The 22,613-nt window shown below is 34.2% G+C and overlaps 1 protein-coding gene across 2 annotated transcripts in view; it reads left to right on the forward strand.

The window, feature by feature from the left end:
- Positions 1-575: 575 nt before the first annotated feature.
- Positions 576-22,613, forward strand: part of LOC142345814 (very long chain fatty acid elongase 2-like) — a 493,465-nt gene continuing 471,427 nt past the window's right edge. For both annotated transcript variants that reach the window (XM_075398188.1, XM_075398189.1), the window contains exon 1: positions 576-586. The gene's annotated coding sequence lies outside the window, so the exon portion shown is untranslated. The remainder of the gene's footprint in view (positions 587-22,613) is intronic.

Below are 22,613 nucleotides of genomic sequence, written 5' to 3' on the forward strand. Positions count from 1 at the left end.
ATTTTCGAAACTTTTGTATTTGTACTTGTTTTTAATTTTTTCTTGGGTGTTAGTGTGATTTTTAGTGTAAATCAGATACAATGCTCCACTGGAAAGTGACAGTTTTTTACTATTGTAACTGACACTTAACGGTGCCGCACTATCAAATTTTGTGAAAGCTTTAGTGATATAGGACTATGACAATGAGTGGTATCATTAGAGTTGTTACTTTTTTGTTCTGTCATCAATGAGGCGTATAGCCTCCTTTTTCAAAACTACGAGAAAAACTTTGTGTAACTCGTTTAAGTTGACACACTCTCTAGTGTTAATTTGTTGTTTCAGTATATCAAATTCTGTGATTTTTTCAGTACATTGTGCTGTGTTTTTAAGTAGATCAAAGTGTCTTTCTCCCCAAAAGAGTTTTATCTCTTGTCCAGTGTTTGTTATTCCTTCTATGATAAAGAGATAATTTTGAGTTGATACTTTGCAGTTTGTTAGTTGAACGCTACCGTCATCAAAATGTATATGAATGCCAGATGGGTAGTCAAATTCAGTAAGATCGTCTATTTGGACTGATATTTTTATGACAAGTTGGTTCTTATTAAATGAATTCAAATATTCTGAAACTAACAACATAAATGGTATGTCATTAATATGGTGACTATAATGATGTATAAGTCTTTCTGAAATGAAAGGAAGATAATTCAGTTTTACCTGGTTTGTCGAATTGTTTTCGGTAAAAAGTTGGTAAGGATGTAATAGAATTTTAAAAGTAGTTGATACAAAATTACTCTGATTGATTTCAGAGATTACTGAGAATTAGATTTTGGAAGAAATAGCTGAAATTGTGTTCGGGTTGAGAATGAGGCAAGAAATTGTTTATAAAATTCAACAATTGAGAGTCGATGATGAAATTTTGTTGAGGTGGAATTTTTGAAATTAAGATTTTGTGTTAAGTTAGAAACAGAGTTTTAGTTAGAAATTATTTAGAATTTATTTAAGTTAGTTTTAGCTCTTACTAACTAAATTGAAGAAAATTTTCTGATTTGAGAGAGGTTGTGATTTGTACAAGACAAAATCGGAGTTGTGATTTTTACTTAAATATTCGGTGTTCTCTACAATGTTGGTGACATTAACATATCTTCCGTTTTTCTTTCTTGGTTCTTGAAGTTGCCAATTTTACTAATTTTCTGGTGGTAATTAGTATTTTGAATTGTTATCCTTTGATTTATAAGTGGCATTTGTGGATTTTCTTTGGCTTTCTTGTTACGGTGTTTTTCTTGTAATTGGTATGTTTGAAAGTAATTGGTATGTTTGATTGGTGTATGTCGTTGTATTTTGCTGGTAGGTAAGATAACAATTAGGTAAGATACCAATTATTTCTTTTAAGGTAGTAATTTGTTTCAAGTAGGTATTTTATTGATGGTATGTTCGATGAAGATGATGGCTCCATCTGCTCGCTTTTTTAAATCCTTTGAAAGTTTAGTGCTAATGAGCTACAGGTTCATTAATTGTTTTAGTTGGTGCAGAAATGGTATAGATGGTGCAAATGGTGCAAATGGTGCAAACTGTTAATTAGTCTTTCTGTTTGTAACGTAATGGTTGATATTGTGTTGAAGTGTCTACTTCAACACCTAATTGAGCTGTGTTAGATCTATTTTGTTAATCACCATTTGGTAATGGTAGGAAATGTTAATTGGGTTGACATTTTTAGTTTGTTACTAATTGCGTCTGCCTGGGAGCCGTTTGTCCCGGTACTTTGTTCTTCAAGTCTCTTCATCTTACTAATGAAGATGGTTGTTTTAATCTTTTCTTCTAATGATGTGTTCGTTTACTAATGAGGTATGTTGTTACTAATGAGGACTATGACGTCCGTCTTGTTAACGTCCGTATTTGCTTATGACGTAGGTTTGGGCTATGACGTATACTTTGTTAAAATGTAACTGTGAAATGTCTAGTTAGCCGAAGGTCATTTGACCGATGAATAATGAAAGTTTAACTTAATTGTAGTTGTATATATTTCAGGTAATGAGTCATTTCGCTCTGGATTGTTACTGTCTGGATTGGTACATGTAGGTTGCAACAAATGTATTGTTACAACGAATGGATTATTACAACAAATGGATTGTTACTTATAGTAATTACTGTTCTCGCTGGGTTGTTGCACTGCTTCATAGTTATATCACGTTTATGCCTTAATGTTAATTACTTGCTAGTATGCTAACAACGTTGCCAGCAGTGTTAGTTAGTTCTGGCAAAGATGTGTTCTTGTCTTTGATCTGTTTTATTATTTGTACTTATTCATTATTATGCGGGTTACTCGTTTAAAAAGAGGAACTTATTCCAATTTGTAAAGAAGAAGTTATTCTTCACAAAATATACGTTGGAGATGAAAAGAAGAAGTTGTTCTTTTCATTGTATGTTTATGTTGAACTCATTATTTTTTATTTCGTACTCGTTTTAGTGTTATCCTGTTTAGAAATAGTAATAATGGTGTTTTACCTGTTTTGTTTTATTTTTAGTGTTCCCTTTTTATATTATCTATTGTTTTATAATAAATTATTTGTTTGTAATATTGATATCTACAAAATGTCTATTCCATTCCGCGAGTCCTCAATCGTGGAGGATAATACCATTTTGTATTAATTTGTTATTTGAATTTTGTTATTTGATTTGTTTGTTTATTGTTTTTACTTCAATTAACTTCAAACTCGTCTATTCCAGTTCCAAGACTGTGAACATCAAAATACCATTTGTTATTTGTTTTATTGTGTTGTGTTATTTGTTTTTATGAAAATAATATGTAGGGTCGTTAGTGGTTGGTTCAGGGGCTAGTATCATAACCAGTTTGTGTTAGAATAGTGTTTGTTATTTTGACTTATATTGTTTTATTTGTTATTTTAACTTATATTGTTTTATTTGTTATTTGATTTATGTGGTGACGGTTAGTGTTCACGTGTAGTACAGGAGATGTCATGAGGTGGATTGAAAATGCTGAATGACAGTGAGTGAAGATTGTGACTTCAGTTATTCAAGAAGATTGTGAATTGAGGTGTGTAAGAAAATGTTGATGACGAAGGAAGAAGATGTTGATGATGAAGAGAGTATTCACCATGAAGAAAGCATTTACCATTTGGTTATAATTCTTTATTTATTCTTTGTGACCATTGAAGGTGTTAATACGTGAGTGTCGAGGTAATTTGAAAATTAAAAGAGATTTGGTTTGATCGGTCACGTGAACAGGTGATATTCCAAGGCAATATTCTAATGTTTGTTATAATGTATGTTTTAAAGGTTAGGGATTGAGTTAGGTGTATTAACACTTTAAAGTGAGTTTGTTATTAACACTTTCCAGAATGATTGATGTTTTTTGTACTTTTTGTGTTACTATTATTATTATTATTGTTTTAATATAGATGTTCTGGTTAATAATCTGGTTTCGGGGGTGTACACACAGGTTCGGGTTAGGGAAGTGTGTTAAAGTAGAAATACTGGATGTTTACTGGGTATGTTTAGGTAGATGTTAATCTATTACAGAGCTGGAAGATACGCAGTGTTTTTTATCAAAATAGTACTCTCTATCAAAATAGGTAGACATAAATATGATTCATAAATAGTATAGATTGTAGATAGCATGTATATATATATATATATATATATATATATATAGATATTTATTTATATTTATATTTATATTTATATATAACATAATGTAGAAAGGATAGCTTAATATAACATAATGTAGAAAGGATAGCTTGTAAGGTAGTCCATTTAATGACAATTATTAATATGAGTATCATAGTTTTATTTAATGAATTATATATTGATTAATATTATATAATTACATGTTATTAATTTACGTTTTTACTATTGTAATGTGACCTTCCTTTTCCGAAGGTTATATTGATGTGTATGTTTTGTATCCGGGTTGTGGATATCTTTTTGAATGGAAGTTGCTGTGTTTGGTTGTTTCAGTGTTGGTATTTCTATTGTTAGGAGATATTTTGTAGTTCTAATTTGATGTGTTTTTCTTTTGGATAATATGGTACAATGTGAATTCTGTGTATTGTTATTTGTTCTTTATTGTTGTCTTTTAAGATGTACGTTATTTCGGTTGGTTTATCAACAATCAAATATGGTCCTGTTTTTAGGGGTAATAGTTTTTTCGATATTCCCTCAATTTGTTGTTGATTAGTGACTAATACAAAAGTATTTTTCTCAAGGGGTTTTGCTGTTATAAATCGAATGTTCATTTCATCTGTTAACTTCTTTCTGTTTTGTAGAATTTTTGGTATTTTTTATGTATGTCTTTGTCTAGGAACCATTTTGCGTATGTTCATTTTTGTAATTTTGCAATTTTAGGATTGCTGAAATGGTTTTCCAAGTGTGTATGAGTAGGTTGTGTGTTACATGCACTTTTATCCGATGGGTTGCAATTACCCATTTCATCCGTTGTTGTTCCGAGTTTAATTTTTGTTGGTTTTCTCGGTTTTTGACTGAAAACGGCTTCATAAGGTGACATGCCTAGTCGTGTTTGATTTTGTGTGTTGTACGCGTATGGGAAGATTTTGCATTTCGTGACCAATTATTGTACTTTTTATTTGGTAATGTTCTAATGAATTGTCCAATTATTCTATATGTCCCTTCCACTAATCCGTTTGTACAAGGTGCAAATGTTGTGCTTGGTTTAAACTTTATTTCGAAGTAATTACATAAATGTGTTAATTCTGTATTGATGTATTCAGATCCGTTGTCAGATCGGATTTCTTCGGGTAGTCCGAATTTCATGAACCAATGTTCAAATAAAGCTGTAAATGCATAGTGTGCGTTATTTTTTGGTGCACACATTATAGTAACATAGTGTGAAAATGCGTCAACTATGACAAAGATGTAGTTATTTCCTTCTGATGTAGGGTGAATTGGTCCTTTTGTATCTATCATTATCATTTCGTTAAAGTAAGATTTTGTCGGTGCTGGTTGTTCATGTTTACTTTTCAATTTTGTGTTAGCAAACACTTTGTTCGTTTAACATTGTATACAATCTGCAATTAGTATTTTTATCCAAGTTGTAAGGTTTGGAAAATAGTTTTTTTTCCATTATGTTTCGTTTTGTTTTTTTGAGTCCTGTGTGACCTACTAGGTCTATGCAATGGTTCTCGTAAAATGTGCATAGTGATAATGTTAGTGGTAGACAGATTCTTTGTTTTGACTTTTTCTGAATATTTATCACAATTTTGATGATTTCAGAATTTTCATCAATGATGATCGATTTGTATTTCCTGAAGTATGCGAATAGTCCTTTATTTCCACGTATGTCCATTGTTACTGAATGTGGTTTACTATTATGTTTTTTCCACATCTTCACTTTGTGAAGTACAGGGTCTAATATTTGAGTTTCTTTGATTAGTTTTTCTGTTACTTTTGTTTTTTCGTCATAGAAAATGTCTGATATTTTTGCATTTTCATAGTTTTGTTTTTGTTGTATTTTTATGTTATTTGTCAATCTAAGATAATCATCGTCAAGATGGATTGTGTATGGTCCTTTTTGATTTTTCTCAATAATGAGATCATCTTTCTTTACCGTTGGAGATTGCCAATTCTTTATTTTCGGTTTGTATTTTTGTATCAGATTTGTTTTTGTCTCTTTGTGATACTTTTCGTATGATATTGGGTGATATTCGTTTTTGTCGATGTTAATTTCGAAGTAGTTGTTGTGATTGTTAGCTAGTATGGGATAATGTGTTCTCTCTTTATTTTCGTCGTTTGTATTATTGCATATGCTATATTTGCATTCTAGGTTATTTGCGAATGGTGTCTTCACAAAGAAGAATTTTATATTTTCTGGTAGTTCTAATGTTATGTCGCGTGTTTTAGTAAAATGTTCTTCGTCTATTGTTCTGCTGAGAAGGTCAGGGAGGACTAGGTTTTTTCCCTCTGTCCAAATTATGTGTAGGTTTGGAAATTTCATTAATATTAATTGAAATCTATAAACTCTATGGTTTGGTTTGTTCTTTTGAGTAATTAGATAGATAATCGGTTTATGGTCTGTAAATAATACTATTGGGTGATTTGATCCTGTTAAGAGGAATTCGTACTCTGTTAGTGCGAAAATGATTGCAGAGCATTCTCTGATTAATGTAGATAGTTGCATTTCTATAGGCGTGAATAATCTAGAATTTGCTGAAACTAATTTCATTTTCTTTTCAGCTGGGTGTTGTTGTAGCAATGCTGTTCCAATGCCTGTATTCGATGCATCTGTTATTATGTAAAATAGTTCTGTAGTGTCTGGCATCGTTAGTTCTAACTTGTGTTATTGTTTTTTTCATCTGTTCAAAAATTTTTTGATGTTCTTGTGTCCTTTTGAAATCAGTTTCTTTGTGTAAAAGATTGTAGAATGGTTGTAATATTGGCTGCATGCCATATACGTATTTTGCAAGTAAGTTAATTGTTCCTAAGTATCTTTGTAATGCCTTCATACTTTTTGGGGGTTCTAGTTTTTGAAAACCGTCAATTCTTGATGTCAGTAGTTTCACTTTTTTATCTTCAATTATATGTCCAAGAAATTTGACTTTTTTCAACATAAAGTATGTTTTGTCAGGCGCTGCTTTGAGGTTCTCCTTTAAGAGTACTTTATGATATTCAATGAGGGTTTCGTACATTTGTTCGTATGAGTTTGTTTGAATGAATATATCGTCAACGTATGTAATTACTGTCCCTTTACGAATTAATGGATAAAGAAAGTGTGTTAGTATCGATGCAAATGCTGCGGGTCCGATTGATATTCCGTAAAACAAAACGTTTAAAACAATATTGTTCATTGCCAATTGTAAAGTGAGTGTATCTCATTGAATCTTCGTCTAGTGGTATTTGGTTGTATGCGCTATTTAGATCAGCTGTTGTGAATATTGTTCCATTTATGCGTGTAATTGCGACGACAACAGGTTCGATCGGCCAAATACACATTGATTCATCAATCATGCTATTTAAGTATCGTGCATCTAGTACTTTTTTCACTGATTCGCCTTTTCGTAATATAATTACTGGATTTGTAAATGTATTTCCTGTAGATAGTTGTTCTTTGTTCACTGGTGCAATTATGTCGCATTTTTTTAGTACGTCCAGTAGTTTCTGGATTCGTTCTCTTAAGTGTATTGGTACTTTGCTAATTCTTTGTTTCTTGAAAATTGCATCTTTCTTTATAGGTAGATTCAGCTTCACTTTTGTTTTTCCAACATCAAATATTGTCGTTGCGTAGACTTGTCTGTAATCTAATATGATTGTTACTACTTTTTCAAATTCGTTTTGGGATAATTGTAAATGTTGAAAATCGAACATTTGAATAAATTCTTTTTCTGATTCTGTGTATTTATTAATGTTAAATTTGCATTTGAATTTTGGTTTTCTCTCGAAAGTTGCTACCTGTTCAATTGTTTCATTGTCTTGTATGTTTAGTATTTCGTTGATATCATTTTCATTTTCATATGTTAAGTGATATAATGCTGTAAATAAGTCTATGGAATTAGTCTGATACATTTTTTCGGTCTGTTTTTTGAACGTAATGTTTTGATACATAAAACCAATTAAGCCTTCATTAATTGTTATTTTGCGTTGATTTTTATTGACTAAGAATATGTCCATGAAGTGTTCTTTTTCTGTTGTAAGATCTTTTATATCCGTAAATGATAGATTTTGATACTTGTTAATTGGTTCAAAATAGTAGTTTGATCTATAAATTGCTTTCCCGTTTGACTTTTCCATTTGTCTGAAGATGGGTATCGGAAATGTTATGCATCTATATTGTTCTTTTTCAAGATAGATTGATTCTTTGATATAAATCGGATATAATCTAGAGTAGTAGGGGTATCCTTTTGTACTGTTCATGAAGAATGTAATGTCGTTATCTAGAATTGTGATAGTGTTTATTGTTAATTTGTTCGTATTTACATTTTTTGTTTCTATATATTCCTTGAAGAATGGAGTTCCAAGTATGTTGTGATTACATTGAGTAACATAAAAATGAATGTTAAAGTTGTGTTGTATTTTATTTCTGTTGTTTGATATTCTATCTGGTGTTAGATCTAATGTTATTGTTCCAAATGTTTCTATGGTTGCATTATTTGCAGCTGTTAGTGTTTTGTTTGCTCGTTCGAGATGTATATCTGAGTTGTTGTATTTTATTTCATTCCAGGTGTCTTCGTTTAAGAGGTTTAATGTTGCTCCAGAGTCCAGTAGAAAATCAATTTCCAAAACTGGTTTTTGCTTTGTAAAGTCTTGTTCGAATTTGTTACACTGATAGATTGGTAGTATCCATTTTGGGTTACTTTCTAGTGCATTCACTATAGTATTGCATGTGTCTTCATTCGCGTTGTAAAATTTGTCAAGTATTTCTTGATCTTCATTTGATGATTCGGATGTGTATTCGTATTCATCAATGCCAGGTGTCTATCTGTCTCTATATTATTTATTCTGCCTTTATTGTTATTATTGTTATATTTGTGTCCGTCTGTTCTTCCGTCTTTTGATTGATATCTGTTATTTTGCTCTCGGTGTGACGAATTTCTTCTATCATTTCTATTGTTATTGTTTGAATAATGTCTGTTATTGCTATCTGATCTTTGTCTGTATCTATCAGTTCTATTTGATTCTCTGCTATCAAATCTTTGTCTGTTATAATTATTATTATTAATATTATTATTATTATTATTATTATTATTATTATTATTATTATTATTATTATTATTATTATTATTATTATTATTATTATTATTATTATTATTATTATTATTATTATTATTATTATTATTATTATTATTATTATTATTATTATTATTATTATTATTATTATTATTATTATTATTATTATTATTATTATTATTATTATTATTATTATTATTATTATTATTATTATTATTATTATTATTATTATTATTATTATTATTATTATTATTATTACTATTAATATTATTATTATTATTATTATTATTATTATTATTATTATTATTATTTCTGTTATACGGTGATTGGTGTCTTGATTGACTGCGATTTGTGTATCTTGAGCTTGATCTATTATTTTTATATCTATTATTATTATTGTTTCTGTTGTAGCTGTTTGTTCTACTTCTATTGAAATTTTTTCTATAGTAACTTGTATTTCTAATGTGATATTTGTTATTCGAATCGCCGTTTCTTTGATAATTTGACGTATTATTGTAGTTATTTCTTGATTGTGGTCTATATGGCGTTCTGCTTCTTGAGCTGTTGTACACTGGTGATGTTGATGGTAGTTGTCTTCCATTGACATTGTTAGAGTCGATTCTTCTATTTGGTAAATTTTGATTATTTCTCAAGTGACCATAAAATGTTTTTTCTTTTGGTCTTGGCATGCTTTCTCGTCTTGGTCTTTTAAAACATCGGCCTTTTGTGTGACCGTGTGAACTACAGTAACTACAAAATAGTGCAAATTTTGGTCTTCCTTTAAAATTTTTTCTATCGTATGTGTTATTTTTTCCATTTAGAACGTTACAGATCGTTCCTTCAATTTGTTCCAAGTCGTTTTGATTCAAGTTGTTTATATTATTACAAGCTATATTCACTTGTTTTAAGTCGTCATTAATGTTATTTGTAGTTTGGTTAATTTCATATAAACCTTTATGATTGTTCGTTATTGTTCTTGTTAAGTCCATTTGATCTATTTTGTCAACTAGTGCTTTGAATGGCATTTCTGGTTCTCTTGGTGTTTGTTTATGGTTTGCATGTTTTTTCAAGGCTGCCGTTTTTAGTTCGTTATCCAAACATCTTATGAATATTTGATTCATTACTATAATCTTCTGTATATAGTGAATATGCTGTTTTGACAAGTGTTTCTATTCTCAGAGCGAGTGACCGTAATGATTCGTTTGTATGTTTTTGTAATTGCTGTAATACTATGAGTCGAACATATCTGAGAATTCTTTGCAAAATGTTTCCCAATCCAATTTGGTTTCACTCGGTAGAGTTGAATACCATTTTTGAGCTGGACCTTGTAGTGTGTGTAATATTAAGGCTGCTCTTTTTACTTTCCATTGGTGGTGTCCTGGTTTGTTAACTGATTCTATGCCACTGCTAAATATCATTGCTGCCACTATACTGTTTAGATATTCTTCGACAGTATATGCTGGGTCTGTGCCATCAAATGGTCTTATTGTCGTTGGTACTGAACCACTACTTATATTTTGTTCAATTTGTGGTCCTTCGTTTATACTCATTGATGTCAATTGTTTATAGAATGGTAATGGAGGTTCTGTTACCGTTGTTTCTCTTTCTTCTGTTATATTTGAATTTGTTGTACTTGGGTTTGATCTTCGTGTTCTGATTTCGTGTCTGTTGTTTTGTATATTATTGTCTTCTACATTTCTGTTTTCTGTTCGTGTGTTGTATTGTATATTAATGTCATTTATCGTTCTTTCGAATCTGTTAAACATTGATTGTAATGCTTCATCTTGTTTTCTTTCCATGTTTTCGTTTATTTGTCTGAATTTGTTTTCTATATTGTCTATTAGTCTATTTGTATGATTTGTTTTTTTTTCTGTGATTTCGTCTTTTAGATCATGGTAGTTGTACATTTGTTGTTCCCAATGTAAATCGTGATTATCATTGTTTTCGTTTAGTGAGCGTATATATGTATTGTTTCTAATATATTCTTGGTTCATTGTTTGTTGAGTTTTCTTCCTAACTCTCTGATTTACCGTTGGTGGTATCCAGTTCCCAAATTTTATTTCTTTTTCTTTTTCATCTGAATCGGAAATATATATTTCGTCTACAACATTTTGTTGATTTCCAAACAATTTTGAGTTTAGTGGTTTGTCTGGTTTTATTGTTGATTTTTGTTTTGCTTGTAGACTTGTGTTTATTTGAACGTCTTTTCGTGTTGACGTAGTTGTAAGTGTTTTTGATAGGCTAAACGATGAGGAACCTAGTTGTCCTTTTTGAAAGTCTTCTGTACTATAAGTCAATTTCTCTTTATTCTCTCTGAAGGGTTTTTTCTTTCTTTTTTGAATGTGTTGCTTGGTGATTGGTTTCGTCAAAGAGTACAGTCCCAGACATAGGTTGCCCACAGAGCAAGGAATGAACATCGACAACCACAAAAGTATCTATTCCAGTACCACTTCCAGTGGATGAAGATCCTTTTGGGTAGCTCCAGTGTCGATGTGTTGTGGCGCTCCTTATGTCCGGTGACTTACCTGACTTACCTGGTTTTTTTTGCTGGCTGTTAAAGTGTTTACTAAGTGCCTCACTGGTCGCACCAGATAAGACGTGTGCTGAGGTAGGGTTAACTTGAGAGGTTACTCTACTTCTGTGTTATGGTGTCTCAAGAATATAGTCAAATCTTAAGGCTTACCTGACTAACTAAAGTTCTAGATCTCTAGTCTGTTACTCTTCTATCTGAGCTTCAGTAGACAGTAAACCGGCCGAAATGCTAAAGGCTAACGTATATCTCAATACTAAAACAAGAGCGGAGTAGAGAGAGAGAGAGAAATACACTTAATTATTATATCAGGTATGACTGGTACCGACTAAAGGGGTGGCGTGTTGTGTTACCAACGGGTAAACAGTTAAACATTTAAAGGAAAGGTATTTCCATAATTTCAACCAATCAGGGTTGAGTATTTTAGTTTATATTTATTAACATAAATAAAGTCTTTACATCTTTTTGTTGGAAGTCAACACTGACTCCATTTGTTAGTGAAGTAAGTCATCACGCAATTGATCTAAAAGAAGAACAATAGACGTCACGCAGACAAATTTTAACTACCAAGCAGTAGAATTTACTAAAATTGAAAAAAAGTTAGTGGTTGCAAGAATCATAGATGGAGACGACGAATTACAAAAATCAAGATGTCCCCAATAATAGCCGCTAACGCTTCGCGGCTATTAATCAGAAGAAAATGACAAAAGAAAATCAGAATCCACCTGGTTTTCAATACTTGGTCGTGTTTAGCGCGTTTCTCTACATCTGCTTGTTTTCACACAGTTCACAAAATTTTTACGTGCAAATGCCACATAAAAAATCTTTTTTAAAATGTCATTTCAAATATTTTACTTTTTTTCGAAAAAAAATCAATGTTGAATATATACAAACATAATAAACTAACATCTTTCAAACTAATCTAAGACAACCAGCGAGTGGCTGGCTTCGATTTTAGATAGCTGGGGCTTAGTGATGCTTGCATTAGATTAGGGGGTCAATCCAGGGGGGTCAGGCAATGGGGCTGGGATGCGATTGAGATGGTGGGGTTGATTCAGGGAGGTGGGCCAAACTTTTAAAGAACCAGTAAGGCCAAAAGGCTTCCTGAGATCTGCTCAGCCACTTAATGCCCTCCGAGTATTACTTTTATGCCGTTTTTGAGTTGGAGAAGTTAAAAGAGTCAGACGAAAAATGAGTCAAGCGAATGGTTGCATAAAAAAGATCACAGCACTAATATAATTCCAACAAGCTTCGGTTGAGAGTAATTATTGACCTGCAATTAGAAATGTTGCTATCAAACTCGCATCTAACATCTTAAGATCAAGATTTTGAAAAACCACCCGTTATCAACGAATGACTCGTTAATGATAAGTCTTTATGCAGACAATTACCAGATATCTCGCCAATGTACTAAAACATAAACCGACTTACGTGGAACAATTAGCTCTCAATTAACACGCGGGGTACTAAAATTCAGTTGTGTCTATAGCCTTGATAAATTTCTATGGGTGGATGAAATTGAAGGGTTTGAAGGGTTCGAACTAGCGACATGCCGTATGCTAGTTTGAAGAGCTACTTACTCACCTATCACCTAATTGTCCTACACTATCTCACAAAAGATTTTGGTTTTAGCAACATAGTTACTTTCTGACTAAGATCATAGTTGATCAGGCAGAAATCAATAACTGAAGCGTTTAAAGTCATGTTAAACATGCAAAAATATAAAATCCTGTTCTAAAACAAAAGAGCAAAGATTTTGCATAAACAAGACAGACTTTTAAAATAATTGTTTCAGAATTCGTTCGAGAGCATAATTAAAAACGCACTCTAACACTTTCCCTTTGTCGTTTTTGTTTCTCTGGTTCTTTAATGATTTCAATATTCTTTATTGACGGAACCACTCGTTACAGAAATTAATAAAGAAATTTTTCTAACGGAACCACCCGCAAAGGCAGAAACACCACATTCATTTGCTAGTTGTTGACAAAACAGAGGTACTTACCAATTGCGTACACTGTTGGCTGAAGTGCTTTCAACTCGTCAGATACCTTTGCTAAGTCCTCCAGAGTCACAGAATACCTAAAAAAATGGACCTAATTGTAATTGAGTTTCTGCTTAGAGGGAGGACAATTTTAGAACCGCTGATATGGTCTCAAAAATTGATTTGCCTGCTTCTCACGAAAAAGGACCAAAATGGAAAGAATCAGAAACTCAAATCAGTTAACAACAATTTGTCCTCTTCGCTAGAAGCAAAAACTTTGCTAAACTTTTAAAATTAAAAGCTACTGTAAAAGAATGGGAAAAAATTCGGCCCAATAAACCAGATTGAAAGAATCCACTCAAAGGAGAAAAATTTTGTTTTAAAAAATCTACAACTTGAATGTTATTTTTAGAATTCGCAGGTTGAGGTTCCAGACGGAAGCAAGTATTTCCAGACCAAAGATGATCGAAAGAGGGGGGCGTCGTGCGTTCAACATTAAGACAGAAAAAAAACTTTTTTTAACTTTTGTAAACTCAACAAAAATGTGTAATTTTTTTCTCCCGATGGATTTCATAGATGCTGATAGCTTGACAGTTATCAAAGATTTCAAGTTCAGGTCAGATATAAGATACAAATGTTGCTAAAGTTTTGAATACATTTCAATGGGATGGCGTTAAGAGCCCCTTCTATATTTATTTTAACTTAGACAAAGATGTAATATAATGGATATTTTTTAGTGAGTCTAAACAAAAACAATTTGCTTCAAACTTACCAGAATGAATTCAAACTTTGAAAACAGTTTCTGAAATTTCAGGGAAGAACAGTATGAACAAAATTTTAAGACCAACGTAATGCTTTATGTAACCAACGTAATGCATCCCGAGAAGGCTTAGGAGTGACTCTAGAACGAACAACGCATCACGGACGGCATACAGCTGATTCCGCATCCCGTTTTTCAAATGACGCTCAATGCAAGAATAAATTTAGAAAACCCCCAATTTTAGAGGTAACCTCGAAACTTTTAAGCAATATCTATGCAATTTACGGTGGAACATTTTACGGTACTTACCGATCACAAAGCACCGCTTCAAGATTTTTCGTGTAAATAAGAATAAATTTTTCGCTTAAAAACACACAAAATTGTCGCGTGAAAATACGATAAAAACGTTACAAATCATGAGAAAATATATGAATTTTATTTCTGTCTTTTCACATGAGAATTTTGTGTTATTTTTAAGCGAAAAATAGTACTTATTACACAGAAAATCGGCTTTTTTCACACAATTTTTTGTGTGAATCAGGCGAAAAACCACGAGATTAATTAAGGCCGAGAGAATCGTGTAGAAATACTACACAATTTATCATGTATCTGGGCATTTTCTCGTGTATCACTTTTTTCGCAAAAAATCGTGAGGCAATACACGATTTTTTGTGTGACTCACATGAGAAAAATTTAGTGTGATTTTATATAGTGGACAAATTCATGTCTACTATTTCGGCTGCGAACTTATAGTGGTCGCAAAAATGGTTTGGGTTGGTTACATACGCGAAATCCAAGTGCCTTTTTTCATCAGCCTTTTTTCTATATTCTACAAGTTTTTTTATTCGCTCAAACTGAATCAGTGGAAACAGAATTAGTGCAAGATAAACTTACTGTGCAAAGTTACTGTTGCTTCAAGATAAACCTTACAAACGTAGTAGAGTTATCAGTGTAAAAAAACTGTTAGGATGAAGACACTGAAATTACTGGTAGAATATAAAAAAGGCTGAAAACCCCGAGCCAAAAGCAGATATCAATAACAACGCCAATGTAAAGCCTCTAGCTTACGATCACGGTACATAAAAAACGTCATACGATTGCACATCAATTAAATCAACTACTTACAATCGATGCGCTATTATGAATAGCAAAGTTGAAACGACCATTTGTCCCATGATTTCACCATCGGTCACATCTAAACTAATTTGTCAGACGATTATATGAAACAAAAATCATCATTACGTAAAACAAAAGAGCTAACGTAAACTTAAAGAGAATCGAACAATCAATTAGGCACCAAACAGAGTACTGTAAACGGTAACGACGCTACCGTGGTCTCTTAAATACAACTCAGTCGCAAAAGTCATGTACAGCCTGCGGCAAAATTAAAAACCTTTAACCAACGCAAACGAAATGATCCCGCTAATTGAACAAGTGGAACCAAATCAGGAGACACAGTGAGGTCTTGCGGGCCACTTATATGATAATCAGAATCAAGAAGTGATATTCGTCGCTTGTATAGGCAGATTCCCGAAACAGCCGTCAGTGAAAATGGTGAGAAATCAATACACTCCAAACGTCAAATAGTTTCTATTAAATTACATAAGACAACACATATGCTGCCGCAATGCATAAGATTAGATCAGGCACATGTTTAACAGGTAACACAACAAAAGAATTGTGTAACAATTACAGTTTTATGTTATTCATTAGCCTTGGAGGAGATCACTGTTGTTTAGCTTCAGTCGAAAGAGCAATCCAAACATACATCCCTTCTATTCTAATAAATAAACCATCAATAAAATATAGTAAAGGGAACAGTTTTTCAAAAATGCTTCGCTGGAAAGCCGATGAGATCCAGAAAATTTATTGACAAGTTTAAGCTGAAACAGAAAGACCTCAACAGCGATGAGGAGATTCAAGAAAGGAATGCGGAGATAGTACATTAAAAAACGAGCAATCAGACGATAAGAACAAATGAATAAGAGTAGTATTCATATAGCGCACTAGGAAAGGGGGGTTATCGTGCCATGGGGATATTAGGGTATAAATCCCATGCATGATAATAGGGTATAGATTTGCATGGGGATAATATGGAATGATCCTTAACCATGAGATAATAAGGTATAAACCTGAGCGGGGAAATGCATGTATAACCGCCACTCTATTCTTTGAACGTCCGCTTAGTGAACTTAGGCTAAAACTAGTTCCGTATAAATTGAACTGTTATTAAAATCCGAATCAAGGCCTTTCAAATTGAAAGCAGCACAGCAAGCAAAATCAACTCTATTTAAACTGAAATCAACAAATAGTAAAGTCTGTATAAAAGCATTAGAAATGGAGTTTTAAGTTGAAAATACTGTTCGCCGCTACTTTCACTGGCTTCATAATCAATCAGAGAGCAAACACTTTGCTGTTCTTCTCAGCTGCTAGCTCTATCAAAATCAACTATTTGGTCACCGAGGATGTCTTCGTCTCTGATATTACTTGCGTTAATCAGTCCAGGATCGGGCGGCGAATAGTTACTGTCATTGTCCAGTAGTTGATTTAATCTCTCACTGCAGTACTTGCGCATTCTTTTAGCAGGGGGTGGTAATGCATTACTCGCAAAGTCCCAATCAACTTGGCTGTCTTTGAACAGTTCGCTTAGATTATCTTCGCTAAAATCCCAACTTACTTGACTGTCCGATTGTTTGGGATTGATCCTACTTAGTGAATCAATATCCCCATCGCTCTCTACATATGATTGTAACGAATAAAGCCCGAATGGAAGGGTTGATAAACCGTCCGAACAAATGTACCGCTTATTATCAAAAGCCGAGAGTGAAACTTTATTCGATGTTACTGTTTTCAAATTGTGATTTTCCGAGGTTATTCTTGTGTTAAGTGCTCGTATTGGTTTTGACAATAACAGCGTATCTTTAGACAATTCATGGGTCAGCAGTCTTTGCGCCGCTTTGCTGACGCCTTTTGCTGACAACTACCGACAACCTGAAAAAGGTAAACATTACATACTTGAAGTTTAACAGTTTTTTCTAGAGGTTACAGTGTTAGTTTTTTTGCGTGAAAAAAATGATAGTACTAACACTTAGAAGTTATAGAATACATTTTGAGTTTGAGGCAGTTGAATTCCGAAATAATGTCCCGACTAAATTCATCTTTAAACTTAAAGACTTTGCACTAATTTGTATCACTATGGAGTGCATGAACATCAGGGTAAGAGGAAAAGTCTAACTCATTTTTTACATCCTGGATTTGCTTTTCCAGTTCGTATTATAGATCGTCTGCCTCACCGTGTAAAACAGACTATTCGTATCTGAGTAGAGAAATCGACAGGAGAAATTGGCCCGCATAACATAATAGTGGAATCTGTACATGTAAAATTTTGCTAGGTCGAGGACGCTTGCACCAACAATTGTTGGTGTCTTCCAGTTTATTATTTTCTGCTTCGAGCACATTGCCGCCATGTTTTCCTCAAAAATTTTTGAATCCTTCAAACTCAAATTTGGACACTATATTTTTGGCTCTTTCAGCATTGCGAGTTCTTTCTACTTTCAAGCGGCGCCTCTTGGATTCTATGGTTTTCCCATACACCGAATTATTCATTAATTTGTAGTAGTTTTGCCGGAACTTACTTGTTACACTCTTGCGAATATTACTGTTAAGATTAATGTAGGATTCCAGCCATTGTTCTTGATTGAATTGTAGCACGCTGTGCAGCTTAGTAATGCGCATTCCAAGTTGAACGTATAGCTGTAGTAACTTGAAGTGCAAAACATAATGCCTCTTGTCAGACATTGTCTGCAGCAATGTGGAAATTTTTGCCTGGGGTATTTTGAACCGCTCTTTTATGTCGATTTGGAATTCGCTAGCCAGGCATTTAACTCTATTTCCTTCACGGGCGCAAGGGGATAATCTTTATGTTGGTCGTCAATGCTTGCCGGGTATTCAAGGCCCACCTCAACGAAGTACCCAATGGTCGAATTTGTTGGCATATTCAGTATTTCACTGATCGATAGTTCATTTGCAAATCGGAAGTTGCCTATGGGGTGAAATTTTTCTTGCATTACACCGCCGTATAAGTTATTAGCGTCTACGCTAAATCCAAACGTAGATGGCTCTTCAGGCTTGAACCCTGGCAAATATCGATTATTTGCTTTGAAGTATCGCGTCTCAAATACTGAAGTCATGCAGCCCCTCACTGATGGCTCGATCATGTGTAAGTGTTCCGGTTCCGTCATTAACTCCACACGTGCTTTGGTAATTCTCAGTGCAGCGTCCCTTGCCATATTTGGTGCTGTAAAGAATTGGGCTACATCTAACCTGTAGGTTTCGTGGCTCAGCTTTCGACAGTACTCTGAGCAGCACGCAAGCAACGCAACATCCAGCTTCAGATAGCAATCGTGATAATCCTGCATAGTTCTACATTCGAATATCTCCCACATATGTTTTGCTTTTTCCAATTCCTGGCTGCTGATTGATATTTTCCCATTATCCAAAGTGTTCTTCCACATCTCAAGTGGAGGCAACTCTTGATCTGCAAACTTTGATCTGTCGCTCATGTAGGAGTAAGGGTAATACCCTTTCTGTTTGAGAAGATAATGTTCGGAGTGGGGAATATCGGCAAACATGGACTCCATTATAGCAAATTCCGAATCGGCAGCGTTTCAACCAATTTTTCTAACGATCCACTGAATAATTTGTAGGAGTCTACAAACCGCAAGTACTCGTGAATAGGTACAAGTTTTTTGTCAGCCATCTCGAAAGTGCCCACTTTCACTCCTAACACCATTGTTATGTATTTCTCATCAGTGGATGGTATCAACCTGATTGTTGTAGAGGGTTTGCATTTTTGAAGACTTAAACCGATGTGATGCAGGTCATAATTTTGAATATTATGCCCAATAACGGGAAAGAAATTGGAATTTCTCTTCGCTCTGTTGCATTGAAGATGAGCCCATCCAAGAAAGTTGCCGGTATAATGACAATGATCTAAGTCCTTTTCCTCGTTCTGCAGAAATTAACTCTCGCAAATTCAACATTTCTTTCACTATTCTGAAGAGTTGAGCGGTCACCGCGATAGAACGGGTACTTGCGTTTCTGCTCGTGTAAATCTTTAGCAAGTTTGTGCATCATTTGCACAAAATTTTGCATGCAATTGACTGAGCTGTCCAAATGACTGAATTTGGGCTGCGGATCACCATGCTCTATGACTGCTATCGCAAATCCACATGGTTCATGCATTTCAAATGATCGGGTTGAATTACTCTCTGATCTAGCTGGGCAGGACGCTACGGGCTTGAGAATGGATTCGAAATCGAAATAGATAACCAACGGAGCAAACCAGGTTGCAGACCAATTGTTGAATTTGTGTGACTTGTTGCTAGTTGTTGGCATGCGAATAACAGCTGGTGGATTGTTACCGCAAACTTCAACATGATCTTTAAATTGTTTAACATCTTTGTGACACAAGTAAAGACAGTTCTGGCAGAGGTGAGGAGTTGACCTGAACCTTTTGTCCTTGATAAAACAGAAAAACCTGGTGAAGTCCTTAATAAGGACGTAGTGATGTTTGTCACTCTCATAAAGAAGAAAAAAGTCAAGAAGGAGACTTGAGATAGATTTCTTGGACACTCCCATTGAAAACAAATCTCGGTTTTCAAATCCAAAAACGTTAACCTCTACGTCGTTAAGTGTTTCGAACTTATCGATGCCATTGAAACCCATGGGCATTGCAAAATCACCAGCAGGCTGAACCGATGACATATTTTGATAGAACTCGGGGGATGTTAGCTTTAAAGAGTCATTTCTTCCTTCTTCTCCCTCAAAATCGTTTTTCTTTAGATAGGAAGCTGCAACAAAGCTGTAAATGAAACAGTTGTTGTCTGTATGGTTCCGTATGTTGAGGAGAGAGTTGAATTTTTCTAAATTTGGCGGTAAGATTATATAGGAAGAGCCGCTGGCCGGTCTGTACTTATCGAACTTGATATTGACGCGAAGAACTTTTTCAAGCAACCAATCACTTCCAGAAGAGGCAAAGGTGAACAACACATCGAGCATTTTTTTCCACCATTTCTGCAAAATTGTCATTTGAGAGCCCTTCAGCGTACACAGGGGTCATCAGTGAGTTAGCGAAGATGGTGATACGCTCGTCGTCTTCATCAGGCTCACGAAATTGTTTGAGAAGTTGCAGTTCTGCAAAGAACTGAACTTTTTGCGGGCCTGCTGATAATTTTTGATCAATTAGCTCCTGAATTTGCTCCTGTTTGAACTTCATGAACTCTTGGAGGTCTCTTGCTAGCACCATTTCGTCATCCGTGGGTTCTATTGAGTAGGACTGCAGACTGTCATTAAAAGCTGACTGATCGGGGGGTTGAGTAGGTTGAAACTCACCACCAAAGACTGGAATTGAATGAACTGACCTTGCATGTTGGGCATAGAGGTGCGAACTGTTGAATCCGAGGTGGCAAGCCCGACAACAGTTTCAAAACCTTGAATGTTCAGTTCGCATATGTTGCTCCAGTTCAGACATTTTTCGAGATGTAAACTCACACAAAGAACAGTGATAAGTTGGTATTTTCATTTCATCTGGATGAAATTTTGTTTCATGGCGGAACGATTTCATCTAGTGCTAAGCACAGCGTCACAATACCGACAAGCAAAAGTCATGACGATAGAATATAACAACTTGACTTGAATATAAAACTTGATTTGAATTTAGGAAAGAATTGATTGATTCGGAAAACTAGTATTGGACTTGGTGGTAATTGAATTCGCTACGAAGAGTGTGACGAGTGTTGTTTTTGTGAATCACTTAAAAAAATGCATTTCAAAAAGCGGAGAAACGTCGTTACTTTCTTTTGAGTTTTTCAACAAAGTACCATTTTAGACCTCTTAAAAAACGGGTGGTTAGAGTTGTCCTACGCTGTCAAGTGTGATGAGCGAAGTTGCTCCCCGGGTCGAAAAACATAGAACCGCACAAAAAAATTGCTCTAAAACGAACAGAAAAAAGTTTTTTTTTCTGTCAATCATCATAAATCGATGTCATTAAATGACAATTACATGACAGAAACACGTGTCTTTTTGCTGAAGCCTTTTTCGATGACAGGTGTAATGAGAGAAGTTGATGTAGTGGGCCTACTATGTGCAAAAATGCAAAGAAACGCGACCTAACATTTTCCTTAGGGTACTTCCAATGCGAATTAATGCCAGATGTTAATGCGACATTGATGACCAGATGTTTTGAAAATCGGTGAAGGAGCCATTTATCTGCCATGATGCTGATGACCACAAACATCCAGCATGTTCCCACAAAGCCATTGTTGTAAAAAAAATTCAACTTTTTTTTCATTAATTAGCATTTATGTTAATTAGTCACTAATTAGCCGTTAATTAGGCGCTAATTATCTCCGTAACGGTTAGGTTAAGTTTTACGAGCGTGATGAGATGGAGGACACAGTGTGCTGAGGACCTCTGCACCATCAGTTTCAACCCAAGTGTTTTTTGAAGACCGTTTTGTAGGACACAGTGTGCTGAGGACCTCTGCACCATCAGTTTCAACCCAAGTGTTTTTTGAAGACCTTATTTTTGGGGTCAAAGGTCAGAGGTCATCTATCAAAAAAAAATTCCACTTTTATCAAATTTTTTTTCACAAACCTGCTTTTTTTTACCCTGTTGAACGAAAGCCCATAGCTAGGAGGTGCTGCTAGAGGACGTTAAAAATTTGTTTTAATTAAGCCAAATGACATCATTTTGGTTTTAAAGTGCAATTTTCTGAATTTTATCTCTGATGGATTACAATTTTTCGACAACTTTTCCAGTTTATGAATTGATTTCAGAGTTCATATGCTGCTACTGTTTTGTCATAATGTTAACAAGTCTTTTGAGCCAAAAGTGCACTAATTTTGCAAAACAGAAAATGTGTTAATTCTGTATAACTTTTCGCTTAACAAAAAGATGTTTAGAAATTTTATTGATTCGGAAGTCTAATTGTGGATTATTACCACAAAAACTAAACACTTCATAGTGATTGCAGTACATGAATGCACGCTACGAAAAGAATATTTGTGATTGCGTCATAGGGGTAAGTGAAACCCTTCCCTGATCTAGTCCGAACATGATCACTTACTCGAGTTTTGTTTTTGTCTAATTTTCGAATAGAAACATAAAACGGACATTAAAAAATTGTTGTATTACATTTTCAAGAAATAGAAACGAAGTAACTTGTATAACACACACACACGCACAACTTAACATCTAAAAATTGAAACAGTGTTTTATATGAAGGTAAATTTTCAAGTTTTAATTAAGTTATTTTAATCGAATAACTCCATCAAGGAAAGCTGTTGCTCAGAGCCTCTCGCTTTGGCGTTTGAAAAGTTGTTCTGGAAAAAACGTTCTCATCAAAATTATCCAAAATTGTTTGTAGGGTTGTTGTTGTGAATTCCAGCGAAGAGAGATGGGCTAGGTGTCGGCGTAGCAGTTGGACTTGGGTCAACTGCTGGTATTGTGGGTAGATTAGCTAGTGTTGTCTCACTGTCTGGAAAAGACGGTGAAGTTTTGATCCCCCACGAATTGCCAAGATCATCACAAGCTTGATAAGCTCCGAGTTGATTTTCAAACAAAGGTACGCAGTCACAGTCGTACCGGTAGAAAATACGTTTTAGTTC

This window comes from Convolutriloba macropyga, chromosome 9 (assembly GCF_964194025.1).
Source record: "Convolutriloba macropyga chromosome 9, txConMacr16.3, whole genome shotgun sequence".
Classification (NCBI taxonomy): Eukaryota; Metazoa; Xenacoelomorpha; order Acoela; family Convolutidae; genus Convolutriloba; species Convolutriloba macropyga.